The sequence below is a fragment of the Cuculus canorus genome, chromosome 9 (genome assembly GCF_017976375.1).
Source record: "Cuculus canorus isolate bCucCan1 chromosome 9, bCucCan1.pri, whole genome shotgun sequence".
Classification (NCBI taxonomy): domain Eukaryota; kingdom Metazoa; phylum Chordata; class Aves; order Cuculiformes; family Cuculidae; genus Cuculus; species Cuculus canorus.
The window spans coordinates 1,548,878-1,570,493 of record NC_071409.1 but is presented as its reverse complement, the minus strand read 5'-3'; the positions used below and the strand labels follow the sequence as shown (position 1 = coordinate 1,570,493).

The 21,616-nt window shown below is 45.6% G+C and overlaps 1 long non-coding RNA gene across 2 annotated transcripts in view; it reads left to right on the top strand.

Moving 5' to 3' along the window:
- Positions 1–21,616, top strand: part of LOC128853016 (uncharacterized) — a 376,001-nt gene that overhangs the window by 334,529 nt on the left and 19,856 nt on the right. For both annotated transcript variants that reach the window (XR_008451224.1, XR_008451223.1), the window contains exon 6: positions 19,589–19,723. This is a non-coding gene — a long non-coding RNA (uncharacterized LOC128853016). The remainder of the gene's footprint in view (positions 1–19,588; positions 19,724–21,616) is intronic.

Below are 21,616 nucleotides of genomic sequence, written 5' to 3'. Positions count from 1 at the left end.
GATTGGAGGGTGAGAAAGGTGAAATTAGTCTTCTGAGAAACCTGCAGGTGGCTGAGCACAGGGTTTTCAGGCTGCAGGGCTCCCCAGTGCAGTCCCAGCATCGCTTTGCACCAGGAGAAGGCTTTGCAGCAAACCCGAGATGATGCATGCGTATTTCCAGCAGCCTGGGAATTTGTGTAAGCCATCCATAAACCACCCAAAATCTAATAAGGAATCAAACCTAGTGTCAGCTATGACCACTATAACGCTCTGTCTGAAAATATTGCGGTGCCTTGACCTTTTCTGTTTGGAATCTGGATTTTCCAGCCCTTCTTCCATCTGTTTACAGAACCAGCTCTGCTGGGAAACATAAATAAATAAATCTTTTCCTCCGTGCATGCTCATGTCATCAAATGATATAATAAAATGAAATCTCTCTCCTTCTTTCTCCCCTTTCAATATTTATTCTAGGGATTTATTGTTTTCCCTCCTTTTCAGGCTTCAAGGTTTCCCACTGATAGATCACCTCACTGCGGAGCATTTCTCATGCTCTCTGTGCAGAACCTCTCAAGCTATTATTTTAAAATGGAGTTGGAGCTGCTTTAAGCTGAAGACAGTGCAGATTTTTTCATTTTTCGTTCTAGCTATGCTGGAGCTGTGGCATGGACATTTCAACTCCATTTTTAATCAAAATGTTGTTAACATTTAATAGTGATTTCAGTAAACACCTGAAGACCAAACAACTTCCGCAGGTGAGTCCTGTTTCCACAGGGTTCTGTTATGAACATTTAGGCCATCCTGAGGTGAATTCTCAGCTGGTGTGGATGGGAATTCGCTTTGGGACAGAGATGGGCTGATTTAGAGCCTATGAGTATATGGTATTGTGAAGAAAAATTGTAAGGTTGAGTGCATGAGCGTTCAAGAGGAAGAGCTTTAATTTTTCTTTCTGTGCTGTGAAGAGTTCCACAAAGTCCATTAAAGCTATTACACAGTTCCAGACATGTTTGTGTCAATACTGGGTGATACTTAGGACAAAAATCAATGTACACACTGAAAATCCAAAGGCCCCCAGCAGAAAATGGCTCAGATTATCTCACAGGTCTTTTCTACTTCTAAACTCATCCTAGAGTTTTCTGAACTAAAATTGTAGTATTTTCACAATCAGGGTATTTTCCCAGCAGGAAAAATTTTCCCAGTAACTGTGTGTCACGGTTTAATCCCAAGTGGCAACTAGGACCACATCAACCCCCTGCCATTGGAAGGGGAGGAGAAGGGAGAGGAAAGGAAAACTCGTGAGCTGAGTTAAGGATAGCTACATAGAACAACAAAAGGAAGAGACAATCATGATGACAATCATCCAGCCCTCTGAATGTCTTTGTAGCCTCCTCTGGACCCGTTCCAACAGCTCCATCTCCATCTTACAGTGAGGATTCCAGTAGTTCTCTTAATGTTTAAGCACCGGCATTGCAATCCCTGAGCACTGGTTGCCTCATTCCTGAGGGCTGTTCAGAGCTGATGCTGGCCGAACTCTGTATGGCTGAAGGAGAGAAATGTTTGTTAAGATGCCTGGCTGAAGATTACCTCTGTTCTTCTAAAATAAATATATTTTCTTTATTATCAGCTCTTCAATACCCATGTAATGAAATCAGCAATGAAGTACTTACGAAACTGTCCCTTCTGACAGCGGCTCACAAACCGAGCTGCATCAGCAGTGGCCAAGCCTTCTGTTTCTGGCTCACCAAGAAAGCACAAATCTGCATGCTGCCCGCTTAGGTGGGTACACCTCCCTCTAGCCCATATTTCAGCAAAAATCACCAGTGCGTGGCCATCTAGATAGCTCCTGACATTGCACAGTGCTTCTGATCTATGACGCTTGCCTGCAGAGCCTGGCTAACAAATATAATTGTAAACTCTAAGCCCACTGTCACAGTTGTAGTTCATTCTATGCTATCACCTTCTCCTGAGAGCGCACGGCTCTACCAGTTTAATTCACTCACACACTCAGATAATACTGTGGCATGTGAGACAAAATATAGGGGTAGGAATGATTTGTTTCAACGATATTTCTAGGTGTAGTGGTTTTCACTGATGTTAAGCAATCTTCTGTCATCAAAGATCTTTTTTTCCTTGATTTTCTTGGTGCTGTCAGGAACGCTCACTCAGCCACTTACAGTCGAGCTCGCGGATATAATAAAGGACCGGGTTCACGCCTATAATAAATTGACACTGCTGTCTGGAGTCGATAGAGCTGTATTGATATAGTCCCACTGCCCCACTGGTGCAAAGCTCAGCAGAGAATAAGGAGCAAATTTTCAAACTTAGCAGAGGGGTTTATAAAACCATACTCATTTTTCTGCTCTGTACCCCGATCTTTCTCTGTACCCGACTAGAGTCGGGTTTGGAAATATTTATTAGGAAAATGGTGCAAGAGAGGAGAAGTATGGGTTTGATAATTAAGATCCGTTTCTGTGTCAGGACGTTCCTGTTTTAACTGAAAACCTGCTAAATCTCCAGGTCCAACGTTCTCTGCTGAGGCATTGACAGTTACAGTGGACTTGGGGGGTAATGCTGTTGTTTTATTTCATCCCTGTTTCTCTCAGTGTTTGGGTTTCAGTATGGTCAATATATGTTTTCCTGACCGGGAGGGTGATCAATAACACACTGGACAGCAGCTGCGTGTTGTTAAAGAACATTCAAATCGATAGCAGTTAACGGTAATTTGTAATATCAGATCGCTTGGATTCCTGACCTTGACTCGTGTACTTTTTGCCATTGGTGCTGAATGCATCATTTCTGTGATGGGATACATCATTATTATGTGGCAGGAAAAGTCCTGGATTGCAGGGATGCTAACGCGTAGCTTCTAAATATTTGGCTTTTTATCATTTAGAGAAAAATGAGAGAAAGGTGTATCTGGAGCCATATGCCCTGGCCTGAAAGTCCCTGAAGGTTAACAGAAGATTTTCAGATGGTTTCAGACAACCTTGCAGAGAAATGCAGAAGTCTTACAGAATCATGAAATCTTTTGGTTGGAAAAAAACCTTTGGGGTCATGAAGTCCAACCATACCCATCCACTACTAAACCATAGCCCTGAGCACCTCATCTGCTCATCTGTTAAATCCCTCCAGGCACGGGGACTCCACCACCTTCCTGGACAGCCCGTGCCAGTGCTCGAGAACCCTTTCAGTGAAGAGATTTTTCCTGATGTCCAATCTGAACCTCCTCTGGCACAACTTCAGGCCATTTCCACTTGTCCTATCACCTGTTACTTGGGAGAAGAGCCCAGCACCCACCTCCCTACGCTCTCCTTTCAGGCAGTTGTAGGCAGTGATAAGGTCTCCCCTGAGCCTCCTTTCCTCCAGGCTAAACAACCCCAGCTCTCTCAGCCTCCCCTCAGAATCCCTGTTCTCCAGCCCCTTCCCCAGCTCCATCCCCTTCTCTGGACATACTCTAGGACCTCAACGTCCTTCTTGTAGTGAAGGCCCCAAAGCTGGACCCAAGATTCAAGGTGCAAATGTCCAGGCACAGCTTTGTAGGATTGTCCTAGTATGTGCTGATGACCAGGATCAGCATAGATGCCATCACAGTGAGATAAAACAGAAGTGTGCTCCCCAACCTTTTTTCCCAAACCATTTTGTCATCTCTGTGAAGACTGAGTTTGATGTGAGTCTTATCTTCATATCCTGGAGATTACTCCTCACCTCACTGGCTATGGTATAATTTAACCTGATGGAGGACACGCAGCAGGAGTCGTAGTTTCTAACCTTGCAGTTTATTTCACAGGGCATCGAATGAACAGCATAAAAAATGAGATGATGCAGTTCTAAAATTAAGTGTGAGTTTTAAAAATGCAGTGAGTGTCACTTAATTCTGCTCGCTTTGGAAGAACAGAATTAGGCCACGTCTGAGAGCTCCTGAAAATCTTATTATGTATATGCTTTTTATTATTTATGTCTTTTACATATATCATGTAGTGCCAGACTAATAGCAGTAGATAAGAATTACTTCTTTTTTTCACACAGATCCTTTAATTTAGAGACACCCAGCAGCATTCTAGTGTTCAGGTTCTTTCCTCCACTATTTGTAAATCAAAGTCATAAGCTGTAGTGCTTTATTGAATACAGTGACAAATAGGGATGAACTGCATTCTCCCCTATAGTCATAAAATTGATTTAATATTTCAATTAATCTTTGCTACACCTTCTCAAAAAAATTTATGTGAATACACTCTGAGTAAGTCATCTTCAGGACTTAAATAAATACTAACATAAATATCACTTAATTTATTTGTTCTGTGTAAAATTCCTTTATATCACTCTTGCAGGCAAATATAAGTATTGCTTCCACCAACCAGAACACAAGAATATCAGATGAGATTGCCTTAACAAAGGGATTTGCACATTTTCATTAAATACTTTTGCATTCATAGTCTGGTTTCCATACCCAATGAAATAAGTCTTCGCAGCTCTGCAGAGCAAAGGAATGATGTCGTAAGCTATCCTTTAATATCAAATTAAAATAAAAAATATTTAAAAATAAGTGACATTTTTCTTTCCAGAAAACAAACGGACAGGCTATCATCGTTAGGGCTTTCCTTATTTTCCTTCTGACACACGAGTGCAGAGAGGCTGACAAGATTTCAAGAAGAATTTTGCGTACTTGTATTTTTTCATGTGAAGTGCTATGGACGTATTTTTACAGTAATGATCTTTCATGGCAATAATTTGATGAAGAGGACACACACAGCTCCTACTGGACTGTGCTAAGGTAGTGCAGACTGGGGGAGATGCGTGGATATCATAGAATCATGGAATGGTTTGTGTTGGAAGGGACCTCAAAGATCATCCAGTTCCACCCCCTGCCATGGGCAGGGACACCTCCCACTGGCTCAGGCTGCCCAAGGCCCATCCAACCTGGCCTGGAACACCTCCAGGGATGGGGCAGCCACAGCTTCCCTGGGCAACATGTGCTATTGCTTCATGACCGTCATTGTGAAGAATTTCCCCCTTACGTCCAGTCTAAGTCATCCCCTCTCCAATTTAAAGCCATTGCCCCTCGTCCTATCACTCCAAGCCTTTATGAACAGCCCATCTCCAGCTTTCCTGTAGCCCCTTCAGGTACTGGAAGGTCACTCTAAGATCTCCTTGGAGCCTTCTCTTCTCCAGGTTGAACAACCCCAACTCTCTCAGCCTGTCCTCGTATGGGAGGTGCTCCAGCCCTTTGATCATCTTTGTAGCCTCCTCTGGACCCATTCCAACAGCTCCATCTCCTTCTTATGTTGAGGATTCCAGAACTGGGCACAGGACTCCACGTGGGGTCTCACAAGAGAGGAATAGAGGGGCAGAATCCCCTCCCTCGCCCTGCTGGCCACGCTGCTTTGGATGCAGCCCGGGTCATGGTTGGCCTTCTGGGCTGTGAGCGCACGTTGCCGGCTCATGTTGAGCTTCTCATCAGTCAGGACTCCCAAGTCCTTCTATGCAGGGCTGCTCTCAATCACATCAGCCCCCACTGCGTACTGAAATTGTGGATTGCCCCAACCCAGGTGTAGGACCTTGCACTTGGTCTTGTTGACCCTCATGGGGTTCACACAGCCCCACTTCTCCATCCTGTCCAGGTCCCTCTGGATGACATCCCATCTATCTGGTGTGACAACTGCACCACTCAGCTTGGTGTCATCTGCAAATTTTCTGAGGGTGCAGCTGATCTCGCTGTCTATATCAGTGATAAAGATATCAAACAGCACTGGTCCCACTATGGACCCCTGAGGGACACCACTTTTCACGAATCTCCATCTGGACTTCGAGCCGTTGACCACTACTGTCTGAATGTGACCATCCAAGGAATTTCTTATCCACCGAACATTCCACCCATCAAATCCATATCTCTCCAATTTAGAGAGAAGGATGTTGTGAGGGACTGTGCCAGAGGCTTTACAGAAGTCCAGATAGATCACATCTGTTGGTTTTCCCATGTCCTGTGTAGATGGATGCTTTTGTTAATGTAAGATTTCTGAAGTCTAATGCTTTTTGCACAAGTACTTTTCATCCAAACCAGAATCCTAACTTTACTAAATGTAGCAAGCAATTAACTGTGCTTTAGGAAGCTGCTTGGGGAAGCACATGGTATGAATCTTCCCCTTCTATGCTCACCGAAGACCTCACCCTGCAGCCATTGCAGTCTTTGGCAACAAATTCACTGACTTTAGTAGATTTGAGGTCATTCTCTAGCAGTCTCCTACTATGAACGATAAAAAGCTGGATTTTTAATTAGGGGTTGATTGTTTTGTGCAACACAACATACTATCCTGAAAATGGCAGTCTCTAATGGCAAAAAAATAGAAGAAAATTGTATATGGGGAAGGGGGTTTCTGGGTCTGTCCTTCTGGACACTACTGGTTTGTGACCTGGGGGTGACTTTGATGCTGTTAGAGATCATAAGTAAAGATTCTGTCAGGTAGCAATGGCCACAGACAGAAATCCCCTTGCCCAGGACCTCCACACGGATTTCCAGGCACAGTTCAAGACTGATTTCTTTGTGTTTTTCAGAGGGAGTCAATTAGAAACGTGGGTTGTTTTGGGTTTTTTTCTAAACCTACAATTGATTCTGTTTGTTAAAGTCTTAGGGAAATTCTCCAATGGTACAGAGCTTTACCAACAATAAAGAGGGTGAGCTCTCCTATAGCAGGCCAGGCACTGAGAAGTGCTCAGATTGCCCAGAATAAAGACGATAGCACTTCCTGGGCTTATTCAGAGCAGCAGTTACTGGCTTTCCTTCCTACATTTTGCACTACTTGTCGATGATGCTGCCCTGTGCATAAGACTGCTGCAGAGTGTTAGACACATTTAAAACACTGCAATGAAAAGTTTCCCAGCATACAGGGTTGAAAGAGTAGTTGAAATAGAGATTATTTTTATTTCCTTCTCTATTTCCTCACAGTTTCCCCATTTTGCTAAATTTAGAGTTCTGGGCCTTAAAATACCACACAATTCGGATTTTGAGCTCAACTGTAATTGAAAAAGGCTGATGGGGGAAAGAGAAGATTTACTTTGAAGTGGACATGGAGGGATGGGGAACTGGGAGAGCCTGCTGGGAGAAGTGGCAGAGATTACATCTGTCTGCTTGGTAAAAGCAAGCACACGTAGTGTTTATTATTCCACTTTACAATGTAGAGATGTATTAGGCTTTAAAATATTTGTGGAAACAGTGGGTAGAGCTGAGGTTGTTCTTTCATTTATTGCTAATGACAAATGTACATGGGCGGCACTGTTACCTGTGCGTCTGATGCTTTTAGAGTCATTAGACAATTGTGCGGCTCCTAACGAGGAATCTAAGTTGGGACCACCATCTGTAAACTCCAGTTAATGTGCAGTGTTTCTGTCCATTTATTAAGTGCTGCTTTTACACTTGGGCTCGCTGGTCCCTGCTTTCCCACTGTTGTTTGCCAGATGGAATTTAATCTTGCTTCATTAAGCTCTAAGTGGCTGAGACCGTGTATGACTTCCTTGCCTTGTTGTACTACCGTGCATCTCGCAGAGGCACGCGAGACATCATTGCTACGCTCCAAAAGTTGCCGAGACCTTTGCAGTGAATCTGCTGTGACAAGCAATAGATTCCCTGTCTCAAACCAGAACTCCAGGTGTAAGAAAGCATCCTCCCATTCTTATATACACCCAAAGAAGGGATGGGGTGAGCTAGGTCAAAGCTTTCTCGGCATAAATCCTACCATAGGGGAACAGATGCCCAAACCTGGCAGGGAGACGAGTCTGGTGAAGAGTTGTGAGGTGGGCAGGAAGAACCTGTCATACTTCAGATTGTGAGTGGCGGATCTGAAGTAGAAGGAAATGCGAAAGAAAATGAAAAATGAAGCTCCCAAGAAATGCTGCTATCACGATATTCAGTAAACATTCAACTATGTTAAAAACATGGATGAAATGTGATATTGGCATAACGTTAGCCCCGTGAAGCTGATGATAATTCTATGCTACTGCTGCTACCCAGCTCTGCGCACAGTTATAGTGGTCCATGACAATTAGCGTCAGCTAAATTAGGTTAAAAATAATCAATAGGAGACTGTCACTTTGTGTGTCAGTTTCAATCACACGAGGGCTTTTTATAAATCTCAGTGGGAAGAAAAAGAGTTGGTTCTTTTCCATTTTGGTTCACACAGTGAGGGCACAGATGTCTGGCATGATTTCAGCTGCATTTTTGCAAGTGGTACCATGTTGTCACACGGTGCAGTGCCAAGCTGGCATCCTTGCACTCCCTCCCAGCTCAGGGGCCCAAGGCAAGGTCCTGGTTGTTCCTCCTGTCACCTGCCAGCATGGGCTGGCCGTGGGCAAACATGGGGCAGACCTACATGAAAACAGAACGTTGCTCTTCTCATGCCTTCTGTGAAGTGATCTGCACTGTGTGCTGGCACTGTAGTCCTTTCTAAACACAGCGGGCAACCACTCTGACTTGCATCCCACAGAGCCCCAGCACCTTCGGGAGGCTGAAAGGCTGACAACAAACCGGTTCTCCTGCACTCACGTAACCTTGGTGGGAATCCTGATGCCTTAATGGAGGCTCTGGCAGCTTCTGGTAACTGTTTCAATACAGGATAGGGGACAATGTGATTGAGAGCAGCCCTGCAGAGAAGGACTTAGGATGCTGGTTGATGACAAGCTTCACATGAGCTGGCAACGTGTGCTCACAGCCCAGAAACCAATTGTGTCCTGGGCCACATCCAAAGCAACGTGGCCAGCAGGGAGGGAGGGGATTCTGCCCCTCTATTCCTCTCTTATGAGACCCCACGTGGAGTCCTGTGCCCACTTCTGGAATCCTCAACATAAGAAGGAGATGGAGCTGTTGGAACAGGTCCAGAGGAGGCTACAAAGACGATCCAAGGCCTGGAGCACCTCCTGTATGAGGACAGGCTGAGAGAGTTGGGGTTGTTCAGGCTGAAGAAGAGGAGGCTGTGAAGAGACCTTAGAGCAGCTTCCAGTATCTGAAGGGGCTACAGGAAGGCTGGGGAGTGACTTCTTATAAAGGCATAGAGTGATAGGATGAGGTGGAATGGGTATAAACTGGAGAGGGGCAGATTTAGACTAGAGGTAAAGAGGAATTTCTTCACGATGAGGGTGATGAGGATCTGGCCCAGGTTGCCCAGGGAAGCTGTGGCTGCCCCATCCCTGGAGGTGTTCCAGGCCAGGTTGGATGGGCCTTGGGCAGCCTGAGCCAGTGGGAGGTGTCCCTGCCCATGGCAGGGGGTTGGAACTGGATGGTCTTTGAGGTCCCTTCCAACTCAAACCATTCTTTGATTCCCGCAGGTGTTCTTTGCTGCAGCAAGCAGGACAGGATCCATCCTGGAGCTGGGCAGGCAGTTAAAGGTCCCCAGCAAGCCCCACTGATGTTGCAGTATCAGCACGGCATGCACAGTGCAGGCATGAGAGTGACATGCGTGGGATGCTCTGCACGCAAACAGAGGCTCTGACCTCTTTTTCACATGGGGTTAACTGGCCTTTGGGGCTGAGGAAGGGACTGGCATGTACCCGCTCTGGCCAGCTCAGACCAATCAACCTCTCCCTCTCCCTCCTGCAGTAAGTCCTGTGAGGGGACTGTTACTTACAGCTGCAGCTCTTGTCTCAGTCTCAAGCTTTGCCCAGTTTTGGTGCTTTGTGTCTGCAGATACAATATGTGGAATATTTCAACGTGGAACATTTGATTTGAGCTAATGTCCAGTTAAGTTTCATCTAAGCAGTTGTGATTTTTGGAAGTTAGACAGAACGTTCCTCTGAGAGCATGTTTTCTTTCTCTGATAGCATGTTTTCTTTAAAACAGTGTTTTTCAGGCACTGTTCTTTCTTTGAAAATGATAACGTCTTGTGTGAAGTATGACCTGTGCTGAATAGATGTCTCTTCTTCTGCAATCACCTCTGTTTGGAGTTTTCATCTAATCTGGAAAGGCAAGGTCAGGCGGAGCTGGAACCAGCTCCAAATTAGCAAGAGTTTTGAATGATGCAAAGTTTAACATGACATTAAAATGGCACCTTGGAAAGTAATAGAATATGCATAAGATTTCCGGGAAAATTTATACACATGCATGTAAGTGGGAAATAGATTCTGTAACCAGCCTTTGTCTTGTTGCATGTGATCGATGGAGATCACTCCTGCATGTTGCCCAGGCCTCGTAAAAAATGCTTGCTCTCCAAAACTCCAAAATGAGTCTTAGGGAGTTTTATTTATTGGCATTTTCAATACCAACTCCTCTCCCCATCTGCACTGAACTGAGCCAGTCAGACTCCTTGCTGCCAATGCCCGCAGCCTTTCTTGTTCTATATTAGTTTTGGTTTCCAGCAACTTTTTCCCATGTTGTGTCTTATTAGCAAAGATCTCCTTGGACACACACGCTGACACACTGTTTCTTCCTTCAATATAAGTATTTCTGTGGAGGGATGGAACTTGGCTGCAGCCAGAGTTGGAAAGAAGACTCAGACTTGGAGCACCTCTCCAGCTCTGCATTTCCTGTGCATTTATATCAGAAAAACTGTTAAAAGGCTGGAGATTTGTGCAGTGTAAGGGGAAAAAGTGCCAGTTGGTCATAGAATGATAGAATTGTTGGTTGGAAAAGATCTTTGAGTTCATCAGGTCCAACCGTACCTGTCCACTACCACACCGTATCCCTCCAGGGATGGAGACTCCACCGCCTCCCTGGGCAGCCTCTGCCACTGCCTGAAGAGATTTTTCCTAAAATCTCATCTGAACCTCCCTTGGAGCAACTTGAAGACATTTCCACCTGTCCTATCACTTCTTACTTGAGAGAAGAGACCAGCACCCACCTTGCTACAGCCTCCATTCAGGCAGTTGTGGACAGTGATGAGGTCTCCCCTCAGCCTCCTTTCCTCCAGGCTAAACAACCCTTAAAGGTTGTTAAAGGGTTAAAGTTCCCTCAGCCACCTCTCTTAATCCCTGTTCTGGGGTGGAGTGTGTGGCTTCGAACTCTCAGCCCGCAGGTGCCACAGCCCGACACGGGCACGCTGCCTGCAACAGGCATGGCAGCCAGGCTGGGGCATGGTCACACCGCTCTGAAGGTGATTCCACCCCTCTATTCCACTCTCATGAGAGCCCACCTGGAGTGTTGTGTCCAGTTTCTGAATCCCCAAAATAAGAAGGGAGTGGAACTGTTGGAACAGCTCCAGAGGAGGTCACAAAGACGATCAAAGGAACGAAGCACCTCTGTTATGAGGACAGGCTGAGAGATTTGGGGTTGTTCAGCCCGGAGAAAGCTCCAGTAAGACCTTAGAGCAGCTTCTAGTGCTGAAAGGGGCTCCAGGAAGGCTGGGGAGAGGCTCTTGTTCAGGGAGTGCAGGGATAGGGCAAGGAGAAATGGCTTTAAATTGGAAGGGGAAAGATTTGGATTAGACATTAGGAAGAAATTCTTCATGATGAGGGTGGTGAACCAATAGTACAGGTTGTCCAGAGCAGTCGTGACTGCCCCATCCCTGGAGGCGTTCAAGGCCAGGCTGGATGGGGCTTGGAGCAACCTGATCCAGTGGGAGGTGTCTCTGCCCATGTAAGCAGCTTGAAATTAGATGGGCTTTAAGGTCCCTTCCAACCCATTCTATGATTATTTCTTCACTATTTTCACCAGTTCAGCAAGAGCTGTGAGTGCTCCATGGATCCCAGGTGGATCCCAGCAGGAGAGGCGATGTTGTATTTTACCCTCAACTGGTGGGCAGTGCCGTGGGACTCCTGGAGAACAGACTTGGTGACTTCTCACGGTTTGTGTGATGAGACAAAGCGAACCAGTGCCTTATAGACACCAACATGGGTGAGCAATGCTGGATGTTGGTGCGCTCCAGTGTATGGTTAAAGCATGTGCTGTGGTCTGGTGTTTTCTTCCACAATTTCTCCATATCTGGAAGCCACACTTCATGGAAGAACCCCTGGCACTAGAAGTCTGGGCATTGTGGAGCTTTGCCTGGACCTGGTGCTAATCCAGCCTTTGGAGAGCAGGATCCAGTGGGAGGGCAGCAGCAGCTGTAGCTTACGCTAAGCCAGAGAGGTGCCGAAGCTCAATGTCAGTCTGCAAATTACTGGGGGGACCTGCTGGGTTGTGGTCTTTTTTTTAACCATGTGTTACGGGAAATGAGAGTCTGGGATTCCTTTTGACTCTGCAGCACTTCAGATGGAGGCCAACACATTAGTGTTACTAACCCATTGGGTTAGTTGGGTTAGTTACTAACCCATTGGGTTAGTTGTGCGTTACTTGTACAGCAGCAAAGAGACAGACCCACCTAACCCTAACCCTAACCCATTCTGAAAGAAAAACAGCTTCAAATTTCCTGTACTGAGGTGTCCATCGTGATTCTGACAGCTTTCCCAAGGACTTGGAGTAGTGGAAGCAAATAGTTCCTCGTTTCACTGATGTGGGAGAAAAATCAGTATCTCTATGCAGATCAGATCTTTTTTCCCTTTGATTAAATGTTATTACATCCAGAAAAATCATTAGAGTTTCAAATACTTTGCAATTAATCATGAAGACAGTAAATGTATCATTGATTTAACATTAAGAGAGGTTTTTTTCAGCAATGTATTCTGCCAACTTATGTTACCTGTGACTATTCAATAAAGAATAAAACCATATATTTAATCTGTTTTAGCGTGTGCCTTAAACTTCATAAATGTCAATACAGATAGAACCAAGCAAATCTTTTTTCTGATTGCAAGCTATAGCTGAAACTATCTCTAGCAGTGAAGATTTCCAATAGAAAGCAGTGGTGGGTACTGCTTTCTGATATCTCCATTGATACCGTTGGGGTAGTCACATGTATATATATATATATGTATGGTTTATGGTTAGGTTTTGGGTGAGAAAGGGCATGGATGGAGATGGCAGGGTGATATTATCTCATCTGCATTGAAAGATGTACTAGCGTTTTGGCAGTAGTATGTGTGTATTTGTGTGGGAAAAACTGCTCATGAGGGTATGCCCCAAAATCCACAGAGGTATTGATGCCATTGGGTGAGTATATATTTCTGTCCATCTGTAACTACCTTCACTGGAAATGAAAATGAGAATTTTACAAACACTGCATATGTACCTAAATGGTGAACGTTATGAACTTAAGCCCTCAAATATTAGGAAATGTGCTATATAACGGACCTAAATATTTGATTTTCATGACTGATGGACTTCTGTGCATTAGACAGTGTGACTTCTGGATAAAGGCCTGCCTGCTTTCAGGGCATTTGGCATTCATTAGCTGAACCAAGTGGAAGTGAAGAAGGCTGCAGCCGGTGAGGGTGGAAGAGGGCTCCGAGTCTCCCGCTCCATAGAATCATAGAACAGTTTATGTTGGAAGGGACATTAAAATATCATGTAGTTCCAACCCCCCTGCCATGGGCAGGGACACCTCCCACTGGCTCAGGCTGCCCAAGGCCCATCCAACCTGGCCTGGAACACCTCCAGGGATGGGGCAGCCACAGCTTCCCTGGACAACCTGGGCCAGGGCCTCACCACCCTCATGGTGAAGAAATTCCTCCTAATGTCCAGTCTAAATCTGCCCCTCTCCAGTTTATACCCATTGCCCCTCGTCCTATCACTCCAAGCCTTTGTAAACAGTCCCTCCCCAGCTTTCTTGTAGCCCCTTCAGGTACTGGGAGGTCACTATAAGGTCTCCTCGGAGATGCTCTGCATTTGCTCTGTGCAGTAGTTGTTACCATGTGCAGTTGGATCAGCTTGCTGATCTGGAAGAAGATGTTGGTTTTATGTTGGTGAGTTGCTTTTTTATGAGCTCGGTGGGCTGGATCCATGCTCTGCATAGTTGCGGAACCCAAAGGAAGGGAGTTTGCCAAAGCACGTGGCAAGAACAGGAGAACAAGGAGAACAGGGCCACTTTTTTTCAACAAAAGCCCGCAGTTGGATTGGATGTAATGTATTCCAAGGCTGAAGTCTTAAAAGGGAATATTGCTTATGTGTCTGCTGGAGCATAAAGTCAGGTGGCTGCCTTTTCTTCATTAACACGGTCTCTGTGCCCCAGCCAGTTCCTTATCCTCAATTTAAAGGAATATCATTGTAGTGAGATTTTCACTCTTCTGTGAAACACAGTCTTGGCCACCGGTTCACAGTGTGTTCATACCTGTGCGGGTGTGGGTGCAAACATGGACGGCTGTGCACTGGGAACCAGGCTATCGAACCAGGATTGGGGTTTTTTCCTTCATTTTTCTTGCAAACAAGATGTTACACATAATCACTGGAGAAGATAAAGCAGCAGATCAGGGAAAATACCAGAAATAATGAGAAAAGTGCACTCAGATTGAGACAGAAGAGTGAACATCTGAAGTGTATTTATATCAGAGAAAACTGTTAAAAGACTAGAGTTTTATGGGGCGTAAGAAAGCACATTAGTCTGTGATATACTCTAGTAAGTTCCTGTAACTTGATGCACATGAATATTCACCGCTGAAGTTAATGACACTACTTTTAAATTTAGGTACTTGATTTTAGGTACTTTGCTCAATCACAGACCGTTGCATCAACTTCTCTTAATGACTGTTGCTTGGATATGGTCACAGAAAGTTTTTATGGGGCTCCAAGTATCTTTCTTTTCTCCCAATCCCAAAGTGCCATAATAACTTCAAGCTTCCATTGTATCTTGTTTTTTGTTTTTGTCAGCTCTATTGGTCCTTCAGCTTAAAAATATTGCCCATGCCTATAACACATGAGGGGAGGAAGGAAGGCAGTTGAGGGCAGAGGATAATTACCCTCTTCTGTAGTTTTAGGTGCGTCTCAAGTGCCGGTATTACCGCATCACCTACAGGTGAACTAAAATATCAGGCTTATGAAAATATAAGAAATGGTAAAATATGTATATATCCATAAATCTGTTTAAGCAGAATCAGTGATGGATGAGTGCCTTTAAATTTTAGAATCGTATTTCTGCTAACTTACTAGAAGGGGAATCCCATAACTCACTGCAGAGTCTCATTCCTGTGAATTATTGTCTTCATCATTTAAGGAATATTTCATCTCCTGAAGATGATCTCCAGCCACTGTAACCTGTATTTGGCTTTCAGCTATATTTCTTTATCTTCCTTAATGTATATGGTCTTGTGCGGTTTGGTCCTGAAAATTAGAGTCCCTGCTTTCTAGTTTCTGTAACTTGTTTATTCAAGAGTTTATTTCAGTAAACAGAGTGCAAGAGCACGACCAGCTTCAATGGTCTCCCTCCCTCCTTGTGATCATCAGTGTTTATTCACCAGCATTACCTCGGCTCCTGAGCAGCACTATGTGTATCTTACTTCTAAAGGAGGTGACCTGGCAGTGCCTCAAGTGCGTGTCCTGTGATTAAAAGGAAGTCATTTCCTATGCTTCAGTGCCCCGTCCTCACTGAAATAGTGACAAATGGTTTCATAGAATCATTAAATTGGAAAAGACCTTTGAGATCATCAACTCCAACCGTACCTGTCCACTTCTAACTCATGTCCCCGAGCACCTCATCTACTCGCCCTTCAAACCCCTCCAGGGACGGGGACTCAATCACCTCCCTGGGCAGCCTCTGCCAGGGCCTGAGAACCCTTTCTGGGAAGGAATTTTTCCTCATGTCCAATCTAAACTTCCCCTGGTAAAACCCTTGACCTGGTGACAGGATAACAGCTGAATTCCTGGCCCTTCCACACCCTGTGCAGATTCCTGGTTGTTCTGTGACCCGAGATGGCACAATGTCTGTCTGTCTTAGTAACTGTAGGGCACGTTCATCTATGTCATTCCATACACTGTGCCTGGCACAGGGACCTTCATCTTAGCCGGGCTTCTAAGGGCTGAGTAGGAAAAATTTCTTCACCGTGAGGGTGGTGAGGCCCTGGCCCAGGTTGCCCAGGGAAGCTGTGGCTGCCCCATCCCTGGAGGTGCTCAAGGCCAGGTTGGATGGGCCTTGGGCAGCCTGAGCCAGTGGGAGGTGTCCCTGCCCATGGCAGGGGGTGGAACTGGATGGGCTTTAAAGTCCCTTCCAACCCAAACTATTCTATGATTCTATGAATAGACTTCATTCCGGAGGGATCAGTTTAGAGAGGATCCAAAGCCTTGGTGACATGGATATCCAATATTCTGTTCCTTATTTAAAAGTACAGTGGTAAATGCTGCAGTTGGCAGAGAAGAGCATTACGGAGCTGTGTGGTGGAGGTAAGGAGGGAACATCAGGCCAAGCATGAGGCTCAGCTTTAACCACACTGTTCAGTCCAAGACAAGAAGGGAGCTGTCCTACAGCATGTGATTCCCAACATAAATCCTCCTGGGAAGAAGCCATGTGCTCTCAAGTCGTGTCTTCCCGTCCTTGCTCTAGAAAATGAGGATAATAATAATTGACCTATCTTCTCTGAGTGTTTTTTAATATTTGAATACTGCTTTGATCCCATGGAGTGCTGAGGATTAGTGCTCTCCATAATCCCTATAATTCTGTTACTCCACAAGTGAAGTGACTCAAGTAAAATTGGGAGCATCTTTATGCAGAGATGGAGCCAAAGCAGAACTGAAATTTTCTGTCTGTAGGCAGTGGAAGAAATTCACAGAAAACTTTGGTTTTATGAGCTTAGCAAAGGCTGCAGGAATCTTTCCTTAGGCCAGTGGGCTTTAGTGGGAGCAGCTGAGACGTGTAAGCGAGACAAAACGGAGAAAGAATTGCTATGATAGTACTTCTACTAAGCCCCAGATCTAAGTTCACTAAGCCCCAGATCTCTTTAAGGTGCTGGCTGGTTTTGTGTTTGACCATATCCGTGCACATAAGAAAGGAATAAAGTCATTTTCACAAAATTACTGATCCTATCCTCTGAGCTGGGCATCACGCCCCAGGGCTGAGTCAGCTCCAATCCCACCTCGGTCGCATGGTCTGGACCCATCCATAGACTATGAAGATCTGCCTAGGAAGTGTGATTTGGTTCTTCCCCTGCACTTCTTTTGTCCCCACACGTGTCTCAGAAATGTTTGTAACAAGAAGTGAAGCCATTGGAGATGGGTTAGCGGGCAGAGGATCGAGGATGTTTAGAACGGATGATAGATGAACACCATTATAAAGCTATTACCATCACACAACATGTAGCTTAAATATCTTGAGGATATGCATCATTTTGCTAGTGAAGACGTGGCTGTGTGAGTAGAAGGCATTAGTATGGGAGTGATTATGCCAGGCTTGTCAGCCAGGAGCAGGGGAAGCTGATGTCACTCAGAACCTCACCATTTGTGGTGTGCATAGGCAGTATTGGGTCATATTTCAGGCCTGATTTCTCATTGCTAATTAATTACTATGGCTGAGATTTTATTGTTGCTTAAGAGAGGGCCACAGTGTCATGTAAAAACCCGATCATCGAATGTACCCTCCTGCGTGGCAGGGTATGTGCTTGGGATCTCCTGGGTGCTGAGATTCACAACCACTCTGTGCTGATTGGGACTGGCACAAAGGCAGCGAAGGAGCCGTGACCCTTTTTCGATCGCGCCTGAATGAAATCTGTGAGATACATTTTCGAAAGGATAAGCGCCTTGTTGGGATGTAGCCATGGAAAGCTTCAAGGACCAACAAGCGCTGTACCTGAAGGGCCACCCTTTAATTGCAAATAAGTGATTTCCAGTTTAACTGGCTTCTCACTCCGCCACCCGATGGCACCGCCTGCCGTCCCGCAGTGCCACAGAGGAATAATACAGTGTTTGGCTTCCTGGTAAATATCTTTTAAACTGATGAATTCAGAAACCACTTTAGGTGACATTTAAAATTTAGAACAAAATGACTGAGACGTGAATAACGAATCGTGCCCAGTGGATGGATGGCACGTTGCTGTGCAACTCTCTCCCTTTCAGTCAATAACAGCTGAAGCTTCTCCTCTTTCATTCCCTCCTCCCTTCCCTCCCTCACTCCCAGCATAAACAGGCCTATTCAGAAATGCTTTATTTTGAAGAGCACGTGCAGAGGGAAACTTTCAAACCAATCAAACCTAATCACAGATCTATTCTTCTCATTAACTGAGGGGTGGTTGTTTATGACACCCATCCTCAAGACACTTGCCAGCAGTGTCTCCAAGGCACACAGTGAGGCAACACAACTACCAAATCAGATGTGCCACCTCCAATGCCTGGCGGTAGCCAACATTTTAGGCCAGCAGAAGGTTGCCGGGGCCCATCAGCTGCTTAACCGTACAGGTTAAGTACCGGTACCACCTTTCCAAGTGGTACTCCTTGGCCATGGCAGCTCATGCCACTCTATCCCCTGGCCTTGGAGGTGCCTCCTGCCTTCTATCACTCTGCCAGACCCGCAGCTTCTGCCTTACTTTGCAACGAGGACATTCTTTCCTGGATGGCTGACCCCTGCTCAGCTCCCTCAGCCCTTGACCTGATTGAACCACATCCCTTGCTGCAAACCTTTAACGTGGAGCAGGCAGGGCAGGCACAACTCCCAGCATCCCCCCAGCTCCCCGCCGGGTCCAGGTCTTCACACCACCGCGGGCAACATTCAGCTCTACCGCCAAGTAAGGCTGTAAAGCCATCGGCTCCTGCATCCTCCCTTCATCTTCAGCAGAGCGAGGAGAAGGGTGGCAGTTAGGGGAGGGGTGCTCAGGACACAGCGAGCAGACGAGCGACAGGCTCTGAAGCTGAATTCTGCCATCTCAAACTGAGCTGTGGTATGGGCACCTCAGCACTGGGGGAAAAGGAACAAATGCCAAGCCCAACGGATCAGGCGAAAAGGAATAATGAAATAAACAGGAGGCTCCACCAGATGGGAGCGGTGATTAAGCTTGGGTTTTCTGATTGCCTTCAGCTGGGAGTCTGTTCTATAAAGAGCTGTGTTTCCCCTCTGGAGAGGTCAGGGGTTGTCAGCTTTGTTTGGTTGTTGTGCCCTCCCTCCCTGGATAAGGTGAAGGAAAGTCCTTGCAGCATTGAAGAAGTCATGCTAAAGGGATGGATATGTCTCTGTATTTACTATGGTATCTGTTCCTTGTTGTCTTCTCCATTTTCATTGAATGAATGCCTCTGTTCAGAGGAATTTCAAACATCATCTTGTGTTTTCTCTCTCTGCACTGTTATCTTATTCCAGGAGGAAGCTGTGGAAAGTGCTGATTTTGGTAATTACTCTGGTTTTTTGTGGTGGAAATCATTTCTAGTGGAGTGTGGTCAGGCTGGGTGGGCTGCTGTGCACATCAGCCACTGGGCCAAACTGTCAGACTTGAACAATCAGCAAGGCTGAATGCAACCCCTTCAGCCTTGCTGCTCCCTTTCTTCCCCCTGGCGGTTCTAATGCTGCTACAGTGGTGTTTGAATACTAAAGCCAGTAAATCCCACCCAAGCACAGAAGTAGCAGCAGGGAGAAGCTTGCTCACACAACTCAAAGCAGGAAAGGTTGTGTTTGTTCCTGTTGTGCCAGTTGCTCTGCTAGAAGTAATTTCTCCACAGAAAAAAACCCTTCATCTATGCCTACTGTAGTCTACTGTTTTGCTTGTGCTCCTTGTCTTACGTTTCTTGAGACATTTTATATGATACAAGTAGAAACATTAGTATGGAAATAACACGTTTCAGGATTAACTTCCAAATTGACTCCCTTGGTTGAGGTATGATTTGTTAAAATATTTTTTTTTCTCTCCCTCTTAGGGTTTCCCATTGTTTCAACACCCAGATTAGAGCCTCTTTCATGTGGGAAATGTGTCTCCTCTATGAAGAGCTGCAGAAGCTTGCCCAGAGCAGACACGAAGGAAGAGCCCTCATGTGGTAGTTTCCCTCTCGGAGGTGAGTGCCCAGTGGTAGGATGGACTTTTGGCTCTGTGTGGCATCAAGCAGCAATTAATGCCTATGTTGCTCTGTATTTGTGAGGAAGGTAAATGAATGTTGCAAACTATTGTTTACAAACCCTGCTTTAACATGAAGCAGCGCGGTAAAAAGGGGATATTCTTTTAGTGTGTGTTAACTAAGTGTCAAAACTGCCTCTCCCTAACTCCTTTCTGTGCAAAATAACAATGTAGAGCCAGACTGAAAGATGAAATTTGTCTGCTGAGACAGTTGTTTGCAGCAGTAGCACTGACTGCACCTGACCTCGACCCATTCACACCCTGCAAACCTTAGCAATAATTAGTCTCTACAGAGTTACATGAAGAGCAGTAAAGATTATTTCTGTAAGCAGGCAGGAAAGAATTTGGTGAGCTAGTCCCTGCTTTCAATTCATAGGGATTCCCGTGTGGTTACACCTTCCAGCTGGACTTTGAGATGCTCATTGGAGGGAGATTCCCCTTGACTATGACATAGTTGAGCCAACCTAAGAAAAAGGGACTGGAATAGGGCCTGTGACCAATTGGATACATCTCAGTAAAGATAAGGGAGAGGCAGTGTTGCAGATTCTGAGGTTGTTCCACATAGAATAGGATTATATTTTAAACGAAAACTGAGAAAAATTAGCTGAGAATTTGAAGTCAGAAAATGCCTTAGTGGTAGGTATTGGGTGTCAGCTGGACTGAATTAAGGTAATATTTTCCTAATCTTGTTCTTAACACTTGTTTACCCTTCATTAAACTTAAGAAAAAATACTGCCGAAGATACATCCTTAGGACTCAAGGTAGCTGCGATTTTCTTCTGCTCAACTTGCTTTGCACTCGAATGAAGTACAAGGACAGGCTGAGAGAGTTGGGGTTGTTCAGCCTGGAGAAGAGAAGGCTCCGAGGAGACCTTAGAGGGACCTTCCAGTACCTGAAGGGGCTATGGGAAAACTGAGGAGGGGCTGTTCATAAAGGCTGTGGGGATAGGACTGGGGGCAGTGGGTATAAACTGGAGAGGGGCAGATTTAGACTGGACATAAGGAGTAACTTCTTCATGATGGGAGTGGGAGATGCTGGCCCAGGTTGCCCAGGGAAGCTGTGGCTGCCCCATCCCTGGAGGTGTTCCAGGCCAGGTTGGATGGGCCTTGGGCAGCCTGAGCCAGTGGGAGGTGTCCCTGCCCATGGCAGGGGGGGTGGAACTGGATGAACTTTAAGGTCCCTTCCAACTCAAACCATTCTATGATTCTATGAATAGACTTCATTCCGGAGCGATGCGTCCCTGCCCATGGCAGAGGGGTTGGAACTGGATCCTTTAAGGTCCCTTCCTTAAAGGACTCTTAAGGTCCCTTCCAACCCAAACTATTCTGATTCTGTGAAGTACAAATACACGAGGTGGTGCAGTTAGACACGTAAGGCAGGTAGGTATTGTGAAGTGGGAAGAGCCTCAGGTTTTGAAGTGTACACTGGGGTTACATTCAAAGAAATCTGTATTCTGTGCACATGTCAGAGAGCAGTGCATCACCCTACTGAAATGAAGTTTATTGCCATGGTGTGTAGACTAGGTAGCGCTTTTATGTCCCAAACATTTCAAGTGTGAGCGGGTTGGCTGTAGTTACCAGTGCCTCTAATAGTGTCGGAGCATGATGTGGGAATAGCCTTCTATTCAACAGCTGCTTGCTAGAGTCCAGGAAGTATAAGGAAATAAATGCCTTCCAAAGGCTAAGGAGCTTGTTCTGCTGAACTGGACTTAACCAGCAGCTGACAGAGCTCACAGGCCCATATGCCAGTTTTTGGATTGCTATTCAAGCTGCTCTGTGAAATGAAGCATCTTTTTGCAGATATTTTTTATTCCATTTGTGCTGGAAATGCTCAG